We start from the raw sequence: 11,102 nt of genomic DNA on the forward strand, positions 1-11,102 counted from the left end.
TTGGACACAGTCCCAGTCCCACATGGAGCTCACAGTCTCACAGTCTTAATTCCAATTTTACAAATGCAGTAACTGAGGCAAAGAAAAGTTAAATGACTTTAACCAAGTTCATATAGCAGACAGTGGCAGGGCCGGTATTAGAACTCAGGTCTATGTTCTACCCACTAGACCATGCTCCATCTCAGCGACGATTGACTTGTGCCGGGGAACAGCAGGGGTGTAGGTGTTCAGCAGGGAGGAGATTGAGGGTAGCAGATGGAAGGGCTAGGCAGCGAGAGGAAGAAAGTCTGGAACTGCACTGGTTGATCTATAGAGCGAGTGGCTAATGCACGTTCCTCCAGTAGGTGGTGACAGCAGCTTCCAGCTGGGGACAATCCACAAGTGATGAGCTACCGTTAGCACATCGTTGAAGCAGCCACCAGGTTTGAATGAGCGGGCAGTGAGGATGCCCTGCTCCGGATGCAGTTCGAGGTCACAGGTACGGGAAGGGGAGAGAGAGACTTAGGAGAGAGGCCTAGGGTCACGGGTCTCTTCCCTCTTGCCCCTCAGGTCTCTGCCAACCTTTTATCTCTGCCCCTGTTCTGTGCCCCTCTACTCGCTGTCTCCCTGTTCCAGTCAGCTCTTTGCCTCTCAGTTTGCTGCCCCTCAGCTATTGGCTCTCAGTCCCTCACCTCTGCTATAGGCTGCCCCCTCAGCTCTCTGCCCTTCAGCTCTCTTCCCTTTGCCCCAGGCTTTATGCCCTCTGCCCCTCAGTTTTCTGCCCTGTTGCTCCCTGACCTTGTGCTCCCTGGTCTTCTACTCAATGTCTTCTGCTCCTAGGCTCCCTGTCTCTCTGCTCTCTTCTCCAATCCTGCTTTTTGTACCCTAGCTCTCTGCCCCGAGCAGTGTGCCCTGTCCCTCAGGTCTCTACCGTGGACTCCAGCTCTCTGTCCTGTTTTGGAACAGCACTCCGAGGATAGCAGCTCTTGATCAAAATGACTGTTTTTGACTCAGGAAGTCCCCCATTTCAGGTGGGATGTATACCACATCCACAAATTCTGGGGGACAGGAGATTGCTTCTTACCCCAAACAGATAAGGCCTGCTTGAAGAGTCTCTTTTGTCATTGAAGAAAGCACACTTGTCCGAGTTCTTTTGTGATTGGCTAGTTCTCCTATATGTTGTAAATAAAGGCATAGCCAAACTGTACCCCTCCAGAGGTGAACGGGCACTTGGTCATATTCCTCCCTTTTCTGATTTATCCAGCACTGTCTCTGAGTGTTACTTTTCCTTGCTTGCATCACCAACTTGGTTTCAAATCCTCACTGCTTTTTTAGTTCCATTCTCTTTTCGAGTACAGTTTCTTGGCGACCACAAAGGGGCACCGCATGCCGTGACCAACTTCAACCTAGAATGGATCAGAGAGGGGACAGTAAATCCACCTAGTGTGCAATCGTAAGTCCAAGGGATCTGCTTTTAGGGCCCGGATCCCTCCCTTCCTCCTTTGACCTGGTTCTGCTTAGGTCAAATTAGGAGTGCCCATCAGAAAGTAGGTAAGCAATGTTTCTTTCCCAGAAATAGGGAAAGGGTTCTCCTCCCGGTGTAGGGTTGGAGGGTTTCTAGTGAAAGACGTTTCACTAGGGTCTGGGAGACATCCCAGGATCCTAATCATTTAGGCAGAACCGTTGGTCAGTATGGGGTCAGGTCACAGTAAGTCTAATGAATGTTTAACTAAATTGGAGAAGTTGTAGGACGAGGGTGTCCTTCCAGTACAAAAAGGAATGAAAGAATGATGAGAAAAAATGATTGCAGTGTCATAAAGTATGGACCCAGTTTCAAGATTAAATAGGCCATTATATCTGGCCTGAAGGAGGTTCCTTTGATCCTCAAATTCTCAAAAGACTCCGGGAGATCCTATGTGTCTCTTGTGCTGGGATATGTGTTACTGGTATTTATGGGCTGAGGCGGGAACACGAGAAAATCCCGCCACTGTTCCCGGAGCACTAGCCACCCCTAAAACCTCTACTCTGGGGTGCAGTTCTCCTCCTCAGCCACCTGGACTATATCCTCAATTGCCTATTGCCCCCTCACTTAGCCCTTCCCACCGTACTACCTCCCACCGGTGCAGCCACCTCCCGCAGTCATGACCCTGGTACAGGTATCTCATCAACAGATCCTTGTTGAGGGTGGACAGTTAATGGTTACTTCCCTTTGCTCCCATATCTCATTCCAGCCCCAGACACTGTTGTTGTGGCAACAGAATACTCCTCCCTTCACCCAAAATCCTACGGAGGTTCATAGACGAGTTGTGGGCATCTTTAGGACCCATTCTCCAACCTAGGCAGATGTAGAGGAGCTGTTGGAACTTTTTTTTTACTAGAGATGAGAGGCAGCACATACGCTCCCAGACTGTAAAATTAGAAGGTGAGGGCCAGCCCCATGTGGCTTGGCCAGTTGAGAATCCTAATTGGAACTTGAATGTGGAAGGAGACTGGTAGCACCTCACACAGACTCTTCAGACCCTATTAATCACCATTCAGGAGATAGGAAGAAAACCTCCTGATTGGGATTCCTTTAATGGGCTGGGGCAGAAGGACATGAGACCTCAGACAAATTTTTTAATCGATTAAGTGAAGCGGCTAAGACTTTAGTGTAGTTGAATTTGGGCAATGAATGGGATGTCAGGACTCTGGCTATCACCTTTGTTCAACAAGGGAAATTTTCTAATTATTTTGATAAATTTATTCCCAGATGGAATTCTAAGCCCCTTACCAAACTCAGAGGGATTGCTCGTCATGTAGAGAGTATGAAACAGGACAATGCATCTAAGGTCCTGGTAGCCCAGGCATCCAGAAACTCCCCGAGGAACCCCCTGAACTCGGAGAATTGCCCGATTCTCTATGGAGCACAGGACCCTCAGCAATTTAACTGAGGACCCTGGAAATTGTGCCCTGGGGTTATTGTGCCAGAACTGTCTGTACATCAAAACCTCTCCATTACACATGCCCAAAATATGCCCCGATGGCATCGCTGGAGTGTTCCAGCCTGGTCCCTCGGCAATTTCTTTTCTGGATGACATGCTCTTGACCTTTTTCCCACTGTAGGCATGGAAGTCTCTCTTGCTCCCTTTTCAGTCTCTCCGCTGAGCTCCAGCTGTTAGCCAACTACACGGGAGACAACATCACTGCCCTTCAGTCGGAGGTGAGTTCCCTGTCCCGTGTGGCCCTACAGAACCGAATGGCCTTAGACCTACTCCTTGCCAATCAGGGAGGGGTCTGCGTGGTCCTAAGCCAGTCTTGTTGTTTCTACCGGGATGAGCTGAGTCACATCGAGAATGACGTACAGAAAATCACATCCCGAATGGATCACCTGCCTTCCTAGCACGACTACACTTCTAGGTCCTGTTGGGATTGGTTGGGACTCTCGAACATGCCTGCTTGGCTGGGAAATTTGACCGGTAGACTAATTGCCTTTGTCCTCCCTACTGTATGTGCCCTTTTCCTAGTTTGCTGTGTCATTTATCTTTTTTAGCTATGTTTCCAAAAGGAAGCCCAATCGATCATGTTGTTGAGCCCATCAGGAGCACCCCTCCCATGAGAAGACCTTCTCGAGATCACCCAGCACTTGGACAAGACCTACAGCTTCCCACAGGCGCCGTTTCTTGAGGAAGACCTCTGAACCTCAAGGAGGGACAATTGATCCCCGAAGGGGTCTGAGCCCTGCTGGGATCAAAAGGGGGGATTGTTTTGGAACAGCACTCCGAGGATAGCAGCTCTTTATTTAAATGACTCTGTTTTTGATTCAGGAAATCCCCCATTTCAGGTGGGATGCATACCACATCCTCAAATTCCAGGGTACAGGAGATTGCTTCTTACCCAAAACAGATAAGGCCTGCTTGAAGAGTCTCTTTTGTCATTGAAGAAAACAGATTTGTCCGAGTTCTTTGGTGATTGGCTAGTTCTATACGTTGTAAATAAAGGCACAGCCAAACTGTACCTCTCCGGAGGTGAACGGACACTTGGTCATATTCCTCCCTTTTCTGATCTATACAGCACTGTCTCTGAGTGTTACTTTTCCTTGCTTGCATCACCACCTTGGGTACTCACTGCTTTTTTAGTTCCATTCTCTTTTTGATAAATGCGCTGTCCCCCAACCCTCTGTTCTCCATGCCCCCTGCACTCTATTCTCCATCCCCCTGCTCTCTGCCCCCCGTTTTCTGCTCTAGATTCTCAGCTGTCCCCCAACTCTATGTTCTTTGTCCCTGCTGATCTCTGTCCCCCCTGCTCTCCTTCCCCTCCCAGCTGTCTTTCCCCAAACTGTCTGCTCCTCTGCTCTTTGCCCCTCAGATTTTTGGATTCCTAGTTCTCTACCATTCATTTCTCTGCCCCTCAGCTCCCAGCCCCCAGCTATAAGACCTGCCACTTTGGCCTTCCAGTTTCTGTCCCCCCCGCAACTTTTTGCTTTCCACTTTATGCTCTCCCAGTTTATACCCTCCTGTTTTCTGCCACCACCTCACTGCTCTTTGCCGTTATCTCTCCATCCCTCAGCTCTGTGCTCTGCTCCTCCGGCTCTCTGCACCCCCTGCTCTCTGGTCCTCCTGCTCTGTGCCCGCTCCTCTGCCCTGTTCCTCAGCTCTCTGCTCTCCATCTCCCAGCTCTCTGCTTTCCATCCCCCAGCTCTCCCCTCTTTGCAACCTAGCTCTGCCCCTCAGTTTCCTGCCCCTCAGCTCTCTGTCAGCTCTCTGCCCCTTGCACAATGCCCCCCAGTTATCTACTCATCACTCCCGACTTAACTGATCATTACCCCCCCAGTTATCTGCTCACTGCCCCTGAGTCGTCTGCTCATTTCCCCCCATTTATATGCTCATTGCTCTGCAGCTCTCTACTCATTGCCGCCTAGCTCCCTGCTTTGTTCCCAGTCCCCGGTCTGTACCCAAGGTCTCTGCTTTGTCCTCCAGATCTCTGCTTTCTGTCCACCCAGCTCTCTGCCCCCCAGATCTCCGCCCTCTTCCCCTCAGCTCCATGCTCTCTCCCCCTCAGTTCCCTTCCCCTCAGCTCTCTGGCCCTTACCTCGCTGCTCTCTATTCCCCAGGGTCAGGTCTCTATCTTTGCCCCCTCCCCCACCTGCTATCTGTCCTTGTTCCCCCCGCTCTCTGCCTCCTCTTCTTCAGCTCTCTGGCCACCCCCAGCTCTCTAGCCTCTTTCCCCCAGCTCTCTGACCTCTTTCCCCCAGCTTTCTGGCCTCTTTCCCCCAGCTCTCTGGCCTCCGCCCCTTGCCCCCCCATCTCTTCACCCCTTAGACCACCCAGCTCTCCGCCCCTTAGCCCCCCAGCTCTCTGCCCCTTAGCCCCCCCCCCCGCTCTCTGCCCCTCAGCTCCCCCCAGCTCTCTGCCACCCAGCTCTCTCTGTCCCCCACATCTATGTCGCTTAGCTCCCCGCCCACCAGCTCTTAGCCCTGCCCCCAGCTGTCTGCCCTCTGCCCCCAATTTCTCTGTCCACCCCAGCTCTCTGTTCTCTCCCCCTCAGCTCTCTGCTCCCTGCCCCGCCCCCCCCCCCCCCCGCCGAGTCCCTGCCCTCAGCTCTTTGCCCCTCAGCTCTCTGGACTCTACCTCTCAGTTCTAGCTCTTTGCCCCTCGTTCTCTGCCCACTACCCCACAGCTCTTGGCTCTCTGCCCCTCATCTCCCTGCCCTCTGGTCTCTGCTCCTCAGTTCTGTGCCCCTCCACCCTCTGGCCTCTGCCCCTCAGCTCTCTGCCCCTTGCTTTCTCACCCTCCATTCTCTGCTCTCTGCCCCTCAGCGCTCTGCTCCCTACCCCTCAGCACTCTGGCCCCCCAGGTCTCCGTTCCCAAGGTCTGTACTTTCTGCCCTTCAGCTCACTGTTTTGTGCCCCACAGTCTTCTACTCTCTGCTCAAACCTCTTTGCCTCCCAGCTCTTTTCTCTGACCCCTGGGTCTCTTTTCTCTGCCCCCAGCTCTCCGCTATGCCTCCAGCTCTCTGTGCTCCTCAGCCCCACTTTGCTCTGCCTTATGACCCTCAGGTCTGTGTCCCTCAGTCCCTTAGTACTTCAATCCCTCAGCTCTCTGTTCCCGGGCCCTCAGCTCTCTGTTCCCGGCCCACCTCATTCCCTGCCCCACCACCCCTGCTCCCTTCCACTCCAGCTCTCTGGTCCCCCTACTCTTCCACCCCTGCCCCCAAGGTCTTTTCCACACAAACCCCTGCCCCTGGTCTCTGCCCCTCTGTTAGCTGCCCATTGCCCTATGCTCTGCTCCCTGACCCTAAGCTCTCTGCTCTCTATTTTCCCAGCCTTTGCCTCCCCCCACTCCCATCCCCCAGGTCTCTGCTCTCTCCTTCAGCTCTTTATTCTCTCCTCCACAGCATTGTGCTCTTTACCCCTCAGCCACTCATCATTCTGCCCTCTGCCCCTCAGGTCTCTGTCCCTCAATCCTTCTTCTACTTAGCTCTGTTCCCTCCCCCTCAGCTTTCTACTCCCTTCCCCTTAGCTCAGCATAGCATAGTAAATAGAGCATGGGTCTGGGAGTCAGAACGTCATGGGTTCTAATCACTGCCCCACCTCTTGTCTGTTGTTTGACCTTGGGCAAGTCACTTTACTTCTCTGTGTTTCAGTTACCTCATCTGAGACTGTGAGCCCCAAGTGGGACTGGGACTGTGTCCAACCCGATTTGTTTGTATCTACCCCAGCACTTAGCACAATACCTGGCACATAGTAAACACTTAAAAATTACGATAATAATTATTATTACCTTCTGCCCTTTATCACAACTCCCTGCCCCCTTAGAAGTAGAGGGACTTATTGGATAGAGCCCCTAGGAGTCAGAAGGTAATGGGTTCTAATGCCGACTTCACCATGTGCTGTGTGACCTTGGTCAAGTCACTTCACTTCTCTGAATCTCAGTTATCTCATCGGTAAAATGGAGAGTTAGAGCCCTATGTGGGATAGGGACTGTGTCCAACCTACCTACCTTATCTACCCCAGCGCTTAGAACAGTGCTTGGCATGTAGTAAGTGCTTAATAAGTACAATAATAATGATTACTATTGTTATTATTACCTCTCTATTTCCTGACCTCTATGCTCTCACCCTTACACCACCCGCTCCTTGCACCTCAGCTATCTGCTCCCCTGCTTCCTGCACACATACCTAACCCACATGTCCCTGCACTCTGCTATCTGCGCATTACCCACTGCTCTGGTCCCTGCACCTCAATTCTCTGCTGCCTGCCTCCCAGCTTTCTGCTCTCTATCCCCTGCCACCCGGTCTCTGCCCCCCAATCATTGCCCCCCTGCTCTCTGTCTCCCAGGTATCTGCTCTCTGCTACCAGCTCTCTGTTCTCCACTACCAGCTCTCTGCTCTCAGCTTCCTACCCCTCAGCTTCTTGGCCCTCAGCTCCCTAACACATTCATTCATTCATTCAATAGTATTTATTGAGAGCTTACTATGTGCAGAGCACTGTACTAAGCACTTGGAATGTGCAATTCAGCAACACAGAGAGACAATCCCTGCCCAATGATGGGTTTACAGTCTAATCGGGGAAGACAGACAAAAACAAGACAACATAATTATGATAAATTGAATCAAGGGGATGTACACATCATTAACAAAATGAATAGGGTAATAAAAATATATACAAATGAGCACAGTGCTGAGGGGAGGGGAAGGGAGAGAGGGAGGAGCAGAGGGAAAAGGGGACGCTCAGTCTGGGAAGGCCTGTTGGAGGAGGTGAGCTCTCAGTAGGGCTTTGAAGAGCGGAAGAGAGTCAGTTTGGTGGAGGTGAGGAGGGAGGGCATTCCAGGACAGCGGGAGGATGTGGGCCAAAGGTCGACAGTGGGATAGGTGTGAATGGGGGAGGTGAGGAGGGAGGGCATTCCAGGACAGCGGGAGGATGTGGGCCAAAGGTCGACAGTGGGATAGGTGTGAATGGGGGACGGTGAGGAGGTGAGTGGCAGAGGAGCAGAGCATGCGGGGTGGGCAGTAGAAAGAAGGGAGGAGAGGTAGGAGAGAGCAAGGTGATGGAGAGCCTTGAAGCCCAGAGTGAGGAGTTTTTGTTTCATGCGGAGATTGATAGGTAACCACTGGAGGTTTTTAAGGAGGGGAGTGAGATGCCCAGAACGTTTCTGCAGGAATACGATCTGGGCAGCGGAATGAAGAATAGACTGGAGTGGGGAGAGACAGGAGGAAGGGAGATCAGAGAGAAGGCTGACACAATAATCCAGCCAGGATACTATGAGAGCTTGTACCAGTATAATAGCTGTTTGGATGGAGAGGAGAGGGTGGATCTTGGTGATATCCTAAAGGTGAGACCGGCAGGCATTGGTGATGGATCGGATGTGTGGGGTGAATGAGAGAGCTGAGTCAAGGATGACTCCAAGGTTGTGGGCTTGAGAGATGGGAAGGATGGTCGTACCGTCCACAGTGACAGGGAAGTCAGGAAGAGGACAGGGTTTGGGAGGAAAGATAAGAAGCTCAGTTTTGGACATGTTGTGCTCTCTAACCCCCGGCTCTCTAACTTCTGGCTCTTTAACCCACTCCTCTCTAACCCCCTGCAAACTTTGTCCTGCTCTTTAGCTTCCATCTCTGTTTGCCCTCTAGCTCTCTGCCCCCCAGCTCTTCACTGTCTGCCCTCTAACTTGCTCCTCTCTGTCCTCTACGTCTCCCCCTCTCTATCCTCTCTGTTCCTGCTTTCTGCCCCTACCTCACTGCTTTGTGCCCCCCAGCAATCTGTTGTCTGCCCCTGTCCCAAGGTGACCTTGGGTACCGACCATCTCAGGGTCAAATGCTATCTTGTGACCTCCTGAGCCAGCAGGCGGAACTCAAAAGTGAGGGTGGGACACCGCCCCTAAACCCGAAACTGCCAGATTGACAGCCCAAGCTGGGAATACAGAAGGTGTCCCTCGCCCCCGTGCCAATCAAATTAGGAATGGAGGAGGGAGGAGGGCAGAGATTGGATAAACTGAGGCCAGAAGCTGGAATGGCCTAAGGGCACAGGTGATAAATACCTGCCACCTCTAACCTTCTGTGCAGAGGAACTGGACTTGCAGCAGCCGGCTGCAGGTCGCCTCTATCCAGAGCGTTAGAAGGTCGCTCTGCCTGCACCAAGTGAGGAGCCGTGGGATGGGTGAGTGTCCCGTCCTGCTGAGCGCTCGTGGGGTTGGAAGCCAGATGCTTCACCATGGGTACGTAACACTTAAATGGATTTGATGTCTAAGTGGGTGCCTCCCCAGTGGGATGTGAACGGGGGGGAGCCAGCCGCCTCACCAAGTGCGAGTAACCATAAGTGGGTTTAATGCATAAATGTATTTAAGTCATAAGTGTATGCAATTCATAAGTGTATGTAACTCATTAGTGTTTAACGCATAAGTGTATTTAACGCAAAGGTGGATTCCTCTTGGGTGGGGCGAGCACATGGTGGGAGCCAGCCGCCTCACCACGTTGTGAGTAAATCATAAGTGGGCTCAGGTGTCCGGCCACATGCCAGTAATATACCAGTGTATTCCTACCGTTAGGGAAGCCTCAACACCATATTTCTCCCAAAAGGGAAGGCCGATTGTTGCGTCTAAATAATTAATTAATTAAATTCGCCCCGCGGAATAAATTCTATACAAAACTCAGGTTTTCCATCCCTGGCCTCTCTCTCTCTTGCCGCGCCGATTCCGAAAGAACCTGTCCCCAGCGACTGGTGACAGCCCCTCAGCTCTCTAGCTCTGCTCCCCAACTCTCTAGTCTCTGCTCTGCATCTCTCTGCACTCTGCACCACAGCTCTGCACTCTGCCCCTTAGCTCTCTGCATTCTGTCCCTCGGCTCTCTGCTCTTCAGTTCTCTGCTCACTGCACCTCAGCCCTCAGTTCTCTACTTGCTGCCTTTCAGAGATCCTTGGCCCTCAACTCTCTGCTCCCTCCCCCTCAGCTCTCTGCTATTTGCCCCATTGGGCTCTAAACATTTGGGTCTATGCTCTCTGCTCCTCCTGCCCGCAGCTGCATGGATCCCCAGTTTTCTACATCTCAGGCATCTGCCCCTATGCTCCCTCGGCTGCGTCCCCCTCAGTTCCCTCGGCCCCCATTTCCTTCCCCTCAGCTCTCTGTCCCCTGCTATCTGCCCACGTAGGTCCTTGTCCCTTTGCTCTCTGCCTTGCCCCTCAGCTCTCTGCTCCCTGCCCCTCAGCTCTCTGTTCCCTTCCCTTCAGCTCTCTGTTCCCTTCCCCTCAGCTCTCTGCTCTCTGCCTCTCAGCTCTCTGATTCCTGCCCCTCTGCTCTCTGCCCCTCTGCTCTCTAGTCTCTGTCCTTCAGCTCTTGGTACCTCAGAGCTCTGCCCCTCATCTCCTGCCCCTTAGATCTCTGCTTTCTGCCCCTCAGGTCTCTGCATCTCAGCTCTCTGCCCTTCAGAGATATGTATGCACCTTCTCCTCTGCCCCTCAGAGATCCATGCCCCTCAGTTCTCTGGTCCTTCCCTCAAGTTTCTGCTTCCTGCTCCTCAACTCTCTGTTCCCTGTCCCTCTGCTCTCTGCCCCTCTGGGATTTGCCCACCTGGCCTCTGCCCACCTGGCCTCTGGCCCCCCAGCTATGGATCTATGCTCTCTGCCCCTTCTGCATCTGAACTCTATGAATCCCCAGTTCTCTACTCCTCAACCCTCTACACCTCATCTCCCTGCACTTCAGCTCCCTCCCCCTCAGGTCTTTGTGCTTCAGTTCCCTACGCCTCAGATCCCTGCCCCTCAGCTCTCTGCCCCCTGCTATCTGCCCACCCAGATCCACTCTGCGCTCCACCCTTCAGCTCTCTGGCCTTTGTCTAGGGTCCCTGGCCTCCAGCCTTCAGCTCTCTGGCCACTACCCCTCAACTCTCTGACCTCTTCTCTCTGGCCTCTGCCCTTCTTCTTTCAGGCCTCTGACTCTCAAACTTCTGACCTTCAAACTTCTGGCCTCTACCCTGAGGTCCTTGGCCTATGCTCCCCCGATGTATGCCCCTCAGCTCTCCGGCCTCTGCCCCTCAAGTCTTTAACTTCCACTCTCAGCTCTCTAATCACTGCCACTCAGCACCCTGGCTCTGCCTCTCAACTCCCTGCCCTTCAACTCTTGGCCCCGTATCCTCAGCTCTCAGTTCTCTTGCCCTTTCCA

At 52.7% G+C, this 11,102-nt stretch overlaps 1 long non-coding RNA gene across 1 annotated transcript; it reads left to right on the forward strand.

Annotated features, from left to right (window-relative positions):
- The first annotated feature begins 430 nt into the window (after positions 1–430).
- Positions 431–3,951, forward strand: LOC120638713. The gene is made up of 3 exons (XR_005660598.1): positions 431–478; positions 3,082–3,178; positions 3,509–3,951. It is a non-coding gene; the product is annotated as an uncharacterized LOC120638713 (long non-coding RNA).
- Positions 3,952–11,102: the final 7,151 nt, after the last annotated feature.

The sequence above is a fragment of the Ornithorhynchus anatinus genome, chromosome 12 (genome assembly GCF_004115215.2).
Source record: "Ornithorhynchus anatinus isolate Pmale09 chromosome 12, mOrnAna1.pri.v4, whole genome shotgun sequence".
Taxonomy (NCBI): Eukaryota; Metazoa; Chordata; class Mammalia; order Monotremata; family Ornithorhynchidae; genus Ornithorhynchus; species Ornithorhynchus anatinus.